Genomic DNA, 10423 nt, shown 5'->3' with positions numbered 1-10423 from the left:
ATAGGCCTCGCTGGGGTTGTTGCTCACTCCTCCTCACTCAGTGTTTGCTGTCCTGGCCAAAGGCCACCCCTGAAGCCAGCGGATCCCCTGCCTGTTCACAGCGCTGCGCTCAGCTCACCCTCAATGAGCCTGGCTCTTTTTCCACCTCATTCTGCACCTCCTCCTACACTGTCAGCTGCTTCACATCACCTCTGCTACACACAGATTTGCACCGATTTCAAGAACCATATTATTCTCGTGAAGCAATACAAACTCTCAGAATAGCACAGGGGGCTTTTTCACCTGTGTCCTTTACGATACAAGATGACCAGATATAACTACTACTGAAGTGATATTAGAGACCCCTGAGGGTGTTGCAGTACTTCAACCAACTACTTGATTTAACTTGGTTTCGGTTTGATCAGTGCAACCTATGCGCGCCCGGGCAAAACCCACTGTTTGCAGCTGCCTGCAGGATGAGCTGTACAGAAGAAGAGCTGCAGTTGATTCTGAGCATGTCCCTCTTAGGCTGCTAAAGAAAAGGATTTGGCTGTCATGCGTGCAATGAGTAACTCGATAAGCACTCAGTAAGAAACTCTGCTTAGAACAGTGCAAAGCAACCTCACCTAATAACCCAGCCTTAGGCAAGAGATGGGGGAACTGAAGCCCCCTTCCCATGGCCAGTTGGGCAGCCAAGCAAAGACAGGCCACCTGGGGCAGTCCTGATCCAAGCAAGGCAGGATCCATAGCAGGACAGCCATCTCACACAACACAAGGATGTCTGCATGACCCTGGGGGACTATGATCTAAGGCAAATAATGTAGTTAATCTGAATTCATGCCAAAATCATCTGTGTTTTTCAGTTTCCCCTTTCCTTATATGTTTACTCTGCAGGAAGAGGGGAATTATATACATGTCTAACCTTCATCTTTATGTTTGCTTGAACTCATGTTCAGCCGGCTGAACATGAGCCGGCAGTGTGCCCAGGCGGCCAAGGCGGCCAATGGCATCCTGGCCTGTATCAGAAATAGTGTGGCCAGCAGGACTAGGGAAGTGATTGTGCCCCTGTACTCGGCACTGGTGAGGCCGCACCTCGAATACTGTGTTCAGTTTTGGGCCCCTCACTACAAGAAGGATGTTGAGGTGCTGGAGCGTGTCCAGAGAAGGGCAACGAGGCTGGTGAGGGGTCTGGAGAACAAGTCTTACAAGGAGCGGCTGAGGGAACTGGGGTTGTTTAGCCTGGAGAAAAGGAGGCTGAGGGGAGACCTCATCGCTCTCTACAACTACCTGAAAGGAGGTTGTAGCGAGGTGGGTGTCGGTCTCTTCTCCCAAGTAACAAACGATAGGATGAGATGAAACGGCCTCAAGTTGCGCCAGGGGAGGTTTAGATTGGACGTGAGGAAAAATTTCTTTACTGAAAGAGTGGTTAAACATTGGACCAGGCTGCCCAGGGAAGTGGTTGAGTCCCCCTCCCTGGAAGTATTTAAAAGACGTGTAGATGAGGCGCTTAGGGACATGGTTTAGTGGGCATGGTGGTGTTGGGTTGACGGTTGGACTCGATCCTAGAGGTTTTTTCCAACCTTAATGATTCTATGATTCCATGATAAAAACAGGCATCAGTCGCCAGAAGCAGGACTTTCGAAGTACCAGGTACTCTGTATACCTGCGTCAGTAGGACATCACTGTTAGCACTACAAGCGCACCAGTCTCCTGCTTACCATTCCTATCTGTCCTTCCCCTTCTCCACCAGCTGTTTTTAATAAGAGTGGATATGCTTGTTCTTCAGAGTCCATACTCTTACAACTCAATATTTACCTCAAGACATACTTCCACATGTTCCCCTCATTCAAAACTACCCAAAGGGCAAAGTCACAGTCATGGCCACTGGGGAGGAGCAGTTACAAAACATCTACAGGATTTAGAAGCACGAGTTCTGCTTACCCTCAGTCTGACTCCTAATGGTAAAGCTCTCTGACATTTTTGCAGCTTTCCTTTTTAAAGGTTAAAAACTGAATTCTAAAGGAGATTTGGATGAATTTTTACCTTTAGCTAAAGAATAACACAACAGGGGATCATTTCAAGTCACAAATGAGAGGCATACGCCAGAGAGCGATGGAGGAAGTTCTTTCAAGGCTTAGAGTGAAAGGAGGGAAACTGCCACGGTCACTTGAGCAAGTTCTGAATCCAAATCCCTTCCAGCACCAAAAACTGATTGGCACAAAGGTATAAACCATCTTTAAACACGAGTTGCACAATTTTGTCACAGGTGGCTGCTTGTTTTATGTGGCCTCTGAGGGATTATTTTTGGCAGATATTGATCTACTTTAACCAGATGACTGGCATCTTCGCCCCTCCTCCCCGCTTTGCGTTAAGACAATCTCCTTCAGCAAGACCTCTCCAGCCAGTCCCAGGGGGAGCTCCCAGCCCCGTCTCAGGGCAAGGACCAGGACCGCAATCCTTGCTGTAGCTTCTCCTAAGCCGATTCCACATAATTTCCCCGTTTCTCTAGCTGGCCCTAGCTCCGCTCTGCTTCTTTTGGACAACTTACAAACCTGAAAAGGGCTCATCCCTTGCCTGGAGGCGAAGGGCTCCCTGACAGAGACCTCCTTCTGCCAGCCTGATAGAGGAAAACTGCTTTCCTTCTAGCAAGGCAAGACATTGCCCTCTCCCATTCTATGAGCCAGGTGAAAACAGGGCTCATCAGAGTTCAGCTGGGTGCAACTCATTTAGGATGACTCCAGGGTAAGACCAGAGGGTTGATCTATCTGAACTGCAATAGCCCAGGGATCTGTGAATCATTCACAAACCAATACTGGTTTCTGCAAATAACATTCATCACTGTTTTTTCCCCTCCAGAAGCCATTTTCCTAGGAATGGATTACAAACAGTTCATGTCAGTCACTCAGTCCTTGTGTTTACAATGACTAGCGTTGGTTGGCTATGCCACATGCTATCATTTCTTACTCTTCAGGTGAGTGACAAGCTTTCTGGTCAGAAGACCGAAACACCAAATGGGAGCTAATGAATACTATGTCCTCCATGGATAATTCATATCTGAATTATCATTCAGAGATACGATAGTTTATGTTAAAGTTCAAATATGCACAAGGCAAAGCACAGGGAAATAGTATGTTTTTCTGAAACTAACAGCAGCCATATGACTTCAGGGATTGGCTTTTGATCTGGCAGCAAGCAGATCAAATTCAACTCATTTCTTGAGCACCTCCAATGACATGCACGCTTTCTTCTTTACTCATTTGTAACAAGCTGACAGCTTCACTCATGCAATAAAAGGTTTATCTTCACATATTAAGAGAAAGGGATGGGGAGCAGGCTTTTAGTTAGAGTATCGTTAAAGACTGAGCACAAGACTACACACAATCCTCTGATCTGTTGGCTCAGACCACCAACAGACACATATGTCATAAATCTATCAGTTGTCAAGCTTTCCATTTGACCTTTTAAACACTGGCACGCAGCCTCAGTCCTTTTGCAGCCCAAGGTCTGACGTTAGTGACTCAGCAGCTCATCGGATACCCAGTAAATTCTGCAGGCATACAGGATAATGTGGTTTTCAGTGATAATTTTCCATCAATGCTCTTTACTTCCTTTCTAATTTAAGTCAGTCTCTTACTATTAATGATCAAAAGATGGAAGCCCTTGATAATTTCTTCTTCAGCAGACCAGACAAGGTATGTTAATTACAATATGGAAATCATGGTGCTAAAATGAGGCATATCACGCCATCTTATGACTCTATGCCCTTCCTCTAGTAGTTTTTTTTAATTGTTCTCAATGCTTTTTTAATGAACATTTGCTGGTATTTAGTGGCTGATAAAACAGTGATTTGTAGAACTGTTTATGAACGGCCGATTTATTTATATCACATCATAGCACTTGCCAAATGCAACTTCCGTGGCAGAACTGAGAATGCAAGAGATGAGGAAAAACAGGATCCTGTTGGTTCTGTGCAGCTTGCACCACTTGCACAGTTTGGTCACAGGTGGCTGCTTGTTTTATGTGGCTGTGGAAATGCACCTGAGGGATTATTTTTGGCAGATATTGATCTACTTTAAATCAAAGGATTTTAAGTGGTTCAGAAATGATTTTGTACACAGAAACCCTGTGAAACTGTTTCAAGCACCTCCTCTTCTTCCCTATCTCTTAAAACCAAGATTTGTTCTGGTACGAAAACATGGGAAGATGGAGGAAAACGGAGGTTAGCAGTGAGAGACTAATGCGGAAAAAGTGTTTTTAAGAGAAGACTGTGCAAGCGTACACCACAACTCTGCCTGTGGCTCTGCTGCAAATTAGGTTAGTCCTTCCACATCAGACAGCTTGTAAAGAAAAATCCAGATACAGAGCAGAACAGCTTCAACATAAGCAGAATCTGTCTGGTTGATTACAAAGGCATTGCTATAGCAACACTGGGTGATGTATCTGGAAGTTTTGGTTTTGCAATGGATGAAAGCCGTGAACGCACAATTTTTTCCTACCTTCAAAGACGACAACTCTTGTTTCAGAGCTCCCAGCCCTAGGAGGACTCCGAGGTCAGCACAATGTCTCAAGTTTTACTTTAGGCAGCTCAAAAGACCCAAAAATGAGATCTCTATGACTCTTCAACAGAAATGGCAGAAGTTGAACAATGTAATTAAAAATAGGGGAGCGCTGGGAGAAGTTCTTGAGATTTTGGAGCCAGCCCTATGAAGAGCAGGGGTGAAAAAGCACAGGATTTCAATAATATACTTCCCACTTCAACAGATCTCATTGTGCTATGATTTAATATTATAAGTTTTCCATAAGAGAATACCATTTCATTTTTGGAATAAAACTGGAATCTCAAGCAAATAGCTGAATCAAAGAGTGGCATGACTAATTAATCTCCTGTCTTCAACAGAGTCAACAGCTCTCTGGAGGCACAGAAAATTGCCAGGAAAGGGCAGTACACTTGCAAAGCCAAACTTTCATAGTTAAGAAGAACAATAACTATATTTGCTTGCTCAACCTTAATTCAGTCTGTTGCTGAGTTCCATTATTAGTTTTTAATTAAATGACCTTGCAGATTTTTCCATAAGATTCTTGCTGACAGAAAAATTACTCAATTATTTGATCTTTCTCATTCTTTGCATTATTTTGTACACTATGTAAATCCAGCATAAGTTCTTGTAAAAAAAAATCCACATTCTTTTATGTGATGTACTCATCCAATCTCCTCATTCCTTACAAACACAAACATGTTTACTTTCAAACAGCTGAAAAGCAACATTGCACTGTTTTCCTAGTTCACTCATAACAAGAAGCCCAGGGAGAAAGTACAGGCAATACAATCAAGAAAATCAGTGAGTTTTGCATGCTGAGAGCCTAATCTTTCTGAGTATTTCGTGCCAATACCTAGCATGAGGCACAGCTGCTAGCGCTCACCTTCTCATCGAGGCCCCGGGCATTCTTGAGTTGGGCATCTAGAAAATGCACAAATTCTGGCTCTGCATTGCAAAAACCTCAGGCTTTTCAGCTTGCTGGGCATTACATACAGTCTGTGAGGTGAAGGCTAGGAGCCTGTGTAGGCAAAATGGCTTCTATAAATGCCTTGTTAGAGGAGGTCAGTGGAGGATAATCAAATCAGGGCAGGATTAATTGCTGGGATAAGGGACAGGTGGGAGGGGAGTGAGAGGACACAGCCTGATTTCAGGCTTGGTAATGTAGGGAGCAGCTGAAAGCCCCACACCATCAAACTAACAGATATCCCCTATCCAGAGGCCAAAAAATTAACACTGTACTGTCTTATGCACCCACCCAGATAAAAAGTATCAAGTGAGTGTTGATAAAAAAAAAATCTTAAACATAGATTTAAATATTGTGTTGATAATAAAAAAATCTTAAACATAGATTTAAAGGAAATATATATCGCCCTCTCCACTGTTTTGAAGGAGCCTGACTCATGATTTTCAAACTTTTGGGGACTTGTAAAGGCTTTTCTCACAGTGCAAGCCATAGCCACAGCCTGAAAAAGCAAAGATGGTGGAAAGGACATAAACACACCAGCATCGTGCAGAAAGGAGCTGTAAAGCTGTCAGGGAATTTCTTAACTTTTAAGTTAAGAAAGCTCTGAACAAGCTTTTACCAGCATTTCTTTTGTGGCAAGGTAAAAGTTGACTTGTTATTTGATTTCTAACATTTAAAACAAAAGGGAAGCCTGCATCCCCCGCTCAGAAATCAGGTGGACTCCTGCTCTCCGTGACCAGGGTAGCTGGGATATGGACAGCCCCAGTGCTGGCCTCTGTCCCTTGAGCTAGTGCCTGACTTGAAAGCACAAAGGTTTTCACCCTCCACGTGGACCTGCCTTGGGAGGGACGGATGCACCGGTTCTGCCTTGCCATGCCACCCCTGCCCTGCAGCACAGATGCCTCCTGTCCTCTTCTGGTCCCACCACCCCAGAGCCCTTCCAGCTCCCTTGCCTGTCCAGCTCCCCCTTGCCTAACCCAACATGTCTGCCCTCCAGCCTTCTCCTTCTCAGGATCTGTATTTCTCTACCACCACCACTTTCTCTGTTAGGGAAATTAAGGAAAAGGTTATTACAGGGATATTAGGAGAAAGTCTTAATTTCAATTCTGAAGCCACAGCTGGCTCCCCCGATCAGGAAGCGCTTGTTGGCCATGCTACCTTCAGCCACAGCATCCTCAGGGGAAGGTGCTTTGAGCAATTTTGCGGTCAACCCCTAGAAAGACCCCACCAGCAAGATGCTCAGAGTTTGTTACCTGGCTGCATTTGAGGAAGGTGTTTTTGTGACACTAGTATGGGTGACACCTTTCCTCTCCTGCAGACAAATATGACAACCTTGATCCAGAGGTTGGAACTGTTAGAGGCTCGCAGTGAAAGACCTGTAACGATTAAAATATATATATTTATATATATTCTTGTTCTCAGAAATGGATCCATTATTGGAAGTGAAGTTTAATAATAGCGATAATCACCGCTGCCTGACATAAAAACTTCTGCCAGTGTGAGCTGCAAAGTGCAGGGCAGAAGTAACAGTGGGCATTTCAACCTGCGCTGGCTGCAATCCACACTCCAGAGCAACGCACCCAAACCCCCCCACCCCTCTTCTTCCCCCGCAAAAGCAAACCCCTTACTTTTTTGTTTAGAATAATTCACTCCAAAACAGGCATAAGGCCTTTAGGAAAAATATTCCCTGAGGATGATGCCAGGTTTTCTCAGCAGGTCTCTGACTATGAACTCCTTTCCACTTGATACGTTATGAGCCCTTGGCTGCACATCTTCCATTTCATGCAAATTTCGGGAATTTTACAAATTTGTATTTAGAGGGATCAAGCACAGTCTATTTAAGCAGTAAAGTATCTGATCTGTAGCTGGAGCCTTCTGAGTTTATATCTTCTTGTACTGATATTCTTTATTTTCTTTTTATATCATCTTTTTCTGTGTCATATGCATTCCTGTTAGCAATCTTTGCCTTGAAAAAGCAAGTGTCTTCTGGTTTCTGCAAAACTTCATTCCAGTAATGTGTGTGCTTATGACCTGTGTAAGTTTTTAGTCTTAAACAATCCTTAACAATTATGTTCCTATCCTAATGAATGCATTGCTCTTTTCTTTCTGATTTAGTTGCTTTGGCAAAGGTTATATATGGTTGATCAGATATGCAGTAAACAAATGTTACTGTCAGTCTCAGTTCAATTCTGAGTAAGAGAAGCCCCCACAAGCCAACAAATGTACTAACACACAGGCAGAACCAGCGGTTAGGCTGAAAATTTTTTATTTTAAGAAGCCGCTTTGTAGACCTGTTTGCTTCCTATACCAAAGAAATGCAGAACTGCAGATACGGGCTTTTGTCTTCAAGCCATTGACAGAGGCAAATGGTTTAATCATTATTTTTTTCCCTTGCACAGCTTTCATTTCAGTACTGACATTTGCATTTTTATGGATGAGTAATTCGGAGGAAGAATGCACACTAAAAAGGTAAGACTACAGAATAGTGTCGGTTTAGTTTTGGGAAGACTCTAGCTCTTGTTTAAGCTGATGTTCCTACTATGCATTTCTAAGGGTAGAATCTGGATCTGCTGAAGAGCAGATCTTTCTGAATAACTCCATGTGCAGGCAGGTGTATTCCGGATTAAGAGTGATGGGTGCCCATATAGTTTATCCATTTTTATTCTTTCTTGTGTGGGTTGCCAAAAGAGAAAAAGAAGATCTTGAAGAAGTTCTTCTAAATATTGAACTTCTAGGATGTATAGGCAGACTTCGCCAAGCATGGCAATTCTTTCTGCATATTTCTGATAGGAAAAATAGTTCATAGTCTCCTCTAAGTCTTTCATTTCTTAATATAATTTGTCCAGATTAAATATTAGACAGTGCTCTGCCTCTCGCATGCCCTTTCAGCAAGGCATTTTCCCCTTCATTATCCAATCAGAAGAGTACTATGTTTGGGAAACTGCAAGGTTGTACCTAAAGATATAAAGCCAAATTAAGGACCCCTTGACCAACCCTTCAACATACGGTTTGAGTCCTGTAACACCCCTCCACAGCTAGGAATTTCAAAGATACTACTCCTCGTGTAAGAGCTATACCTTCTGCTCTTGGCTTGCCTTGGTTTACCTCTGAAAAAATGTCTTCTTAATTGGAGCTGACTAACTCGAAGTGAAATCCTAGTGGAGATTAGGCAGGGTCTAGTTTTCCTGTAAACTAGCACCCAGAATGAGGGTCTTTGGGGTGGTGTATTTATAGTAACAATGATAAAAGCAAATGGTTGTATGGTATTTTCATGCTTCATGACTCCCAATTGATATAAATATGCAGCCAGACTCTGTGCAACATGAAACAGTAGAAATACGCAGCCAAAACCCGTCTGATGTCCTTAGCTGCCCACACAAGTCCCCTGACTGTGCTAAGCACCTGGGACCTGTATGCCACTCCCAGACATTGAGCATGAACTCTGTTCCGGGCCTTTGCACCCTGCTGCAGCTAACACGAGGAAATCTGCTTTGGCTCTTCTGAAGTAAAGCTAAAATAAAGCTAGACAGATGATTCTTTGGCTGCAGATACGCTAAAAGAAATCACTGAAAAATCCGAGGGCAACCTCAATCCACACTGTGGCTGTGGCCTGCAGCAGTCGCTACAAATGCTGTGGTGTGCCACGAATTCCCCTGGCTCTGCTGCCCTGCTGCAGACTTGCGCTGCAGTGTATTTATCCTCCCTAACCCTGCTTGCCCCGGGACAGTAACGCTGCGAACAAAACCATCCTGAATCATCTCCAGCTGCTTTTGCAGCTTGTCGATTGCCACTGGGCAATTCCACTACTGCTTAGAGAGAGCATCCTGTGAAATGATAGTCGAAGCAAAGGCAAACAGCCACCCTGTACGTGCCTGAATATTTCTGCGTGGTGGAGTACTCCCTAAAGGGCAAATTTTTCCATTTCTAAGAACAAGAATTCTGCTCTTCTTATTCTAGGTCACTTGTGGAACCACACAGATAACAGATCTCAACAACATGTCACTAATGATAAAGTCCGGGGTTTTCAGAACTGTGTTTCTGAAGGTAGGATTTTATTTAGGTATCTAAATGGAAGGGGCAATTTCCACACGCAATTTTCAAGACTTCCTTTTGAAAGCACTGGCCCAAATATCACCATTATACTTGGATATTCAAAAGTTAAGCAGGCTGGTCTGGGTGTTGCACCGGGGAAAGGAAAAGTGCAGTGGTCAGTTTAAACACTGATTTGCTGAATAGGATGGGACCAGCCACACCACCATGTGCGCCACGAACATTGCTATTTTCTGACTGACTGTGACCGCACAGGACTGAGTCACCTAATTCGTAGCTGCCAGTGCAATGTAGCCAGCTCGCTGGCTGGAAACATCAGCTTGGCTTTTAGCCCAAAGCATGCTTCTCTGCTCCCTGCTCCACTGAAATTTTTGTTGCAGCTGAACAGCTTGCAAATAAGAAGGCCTAAGCATGCACAACATACCACATGCAAAGGAAGATTTTGCAAAATGTAGGGCTGATCGTTGGCTGCACCGTAGCTTCTGGAGCTTGGCACCAGAATGGTGCTTTCCCACAATCTCCTCCGTGGTTCAAAAGCCATACCCGGGGGAAAATTCAACAGTCACTATTTTCAGCAGCCAGTCAGTAAAATAATTGCTTTTGGCTGAAAAAATTAAGTATCACTGAGCTATAATCAAAATATTGTTTTGTTTTTAAAGAACACTTTAGCTTCAAGGCCATTGAGTCCACCTCTGACCATGCTGAGATGGTAGCCGTGCTGCGTCTCGACATGCAGGGGGGAAAAAAACATAGACTTGTTTCCGCTTTTCTCTGTTCTCACCTGAATGACTGGATCAAGGTTAAACAACCGCAGACAGAAGGAAAAAAGATCACTGAACAGAAGTGGAAATGTGAAATACGTCAAATGATATTATTTTTTTTTTTGCCGCCA

The sequence above is a fragment of the Pygoscelis adeliae genome, unplaced genomic scaffold (assembly GCF_000699105.1).
Source record: "Pygoscelis adeliae isolate BGI_AS28 unplaced genomic scaffold, ASM69910v1 Scaffold31, whole genome shotgun sequence".
Classification (NCBI taxonomy): domain Eukaryota; kingdom Metazoa; phylum Chordata; class Aves; order Sphenisciformes; family Spheniscidae; genus Pygoscelis; species Pygoscelis adeliae.
Note: the sequence above shows the minus strand (reverse complement) of the source record.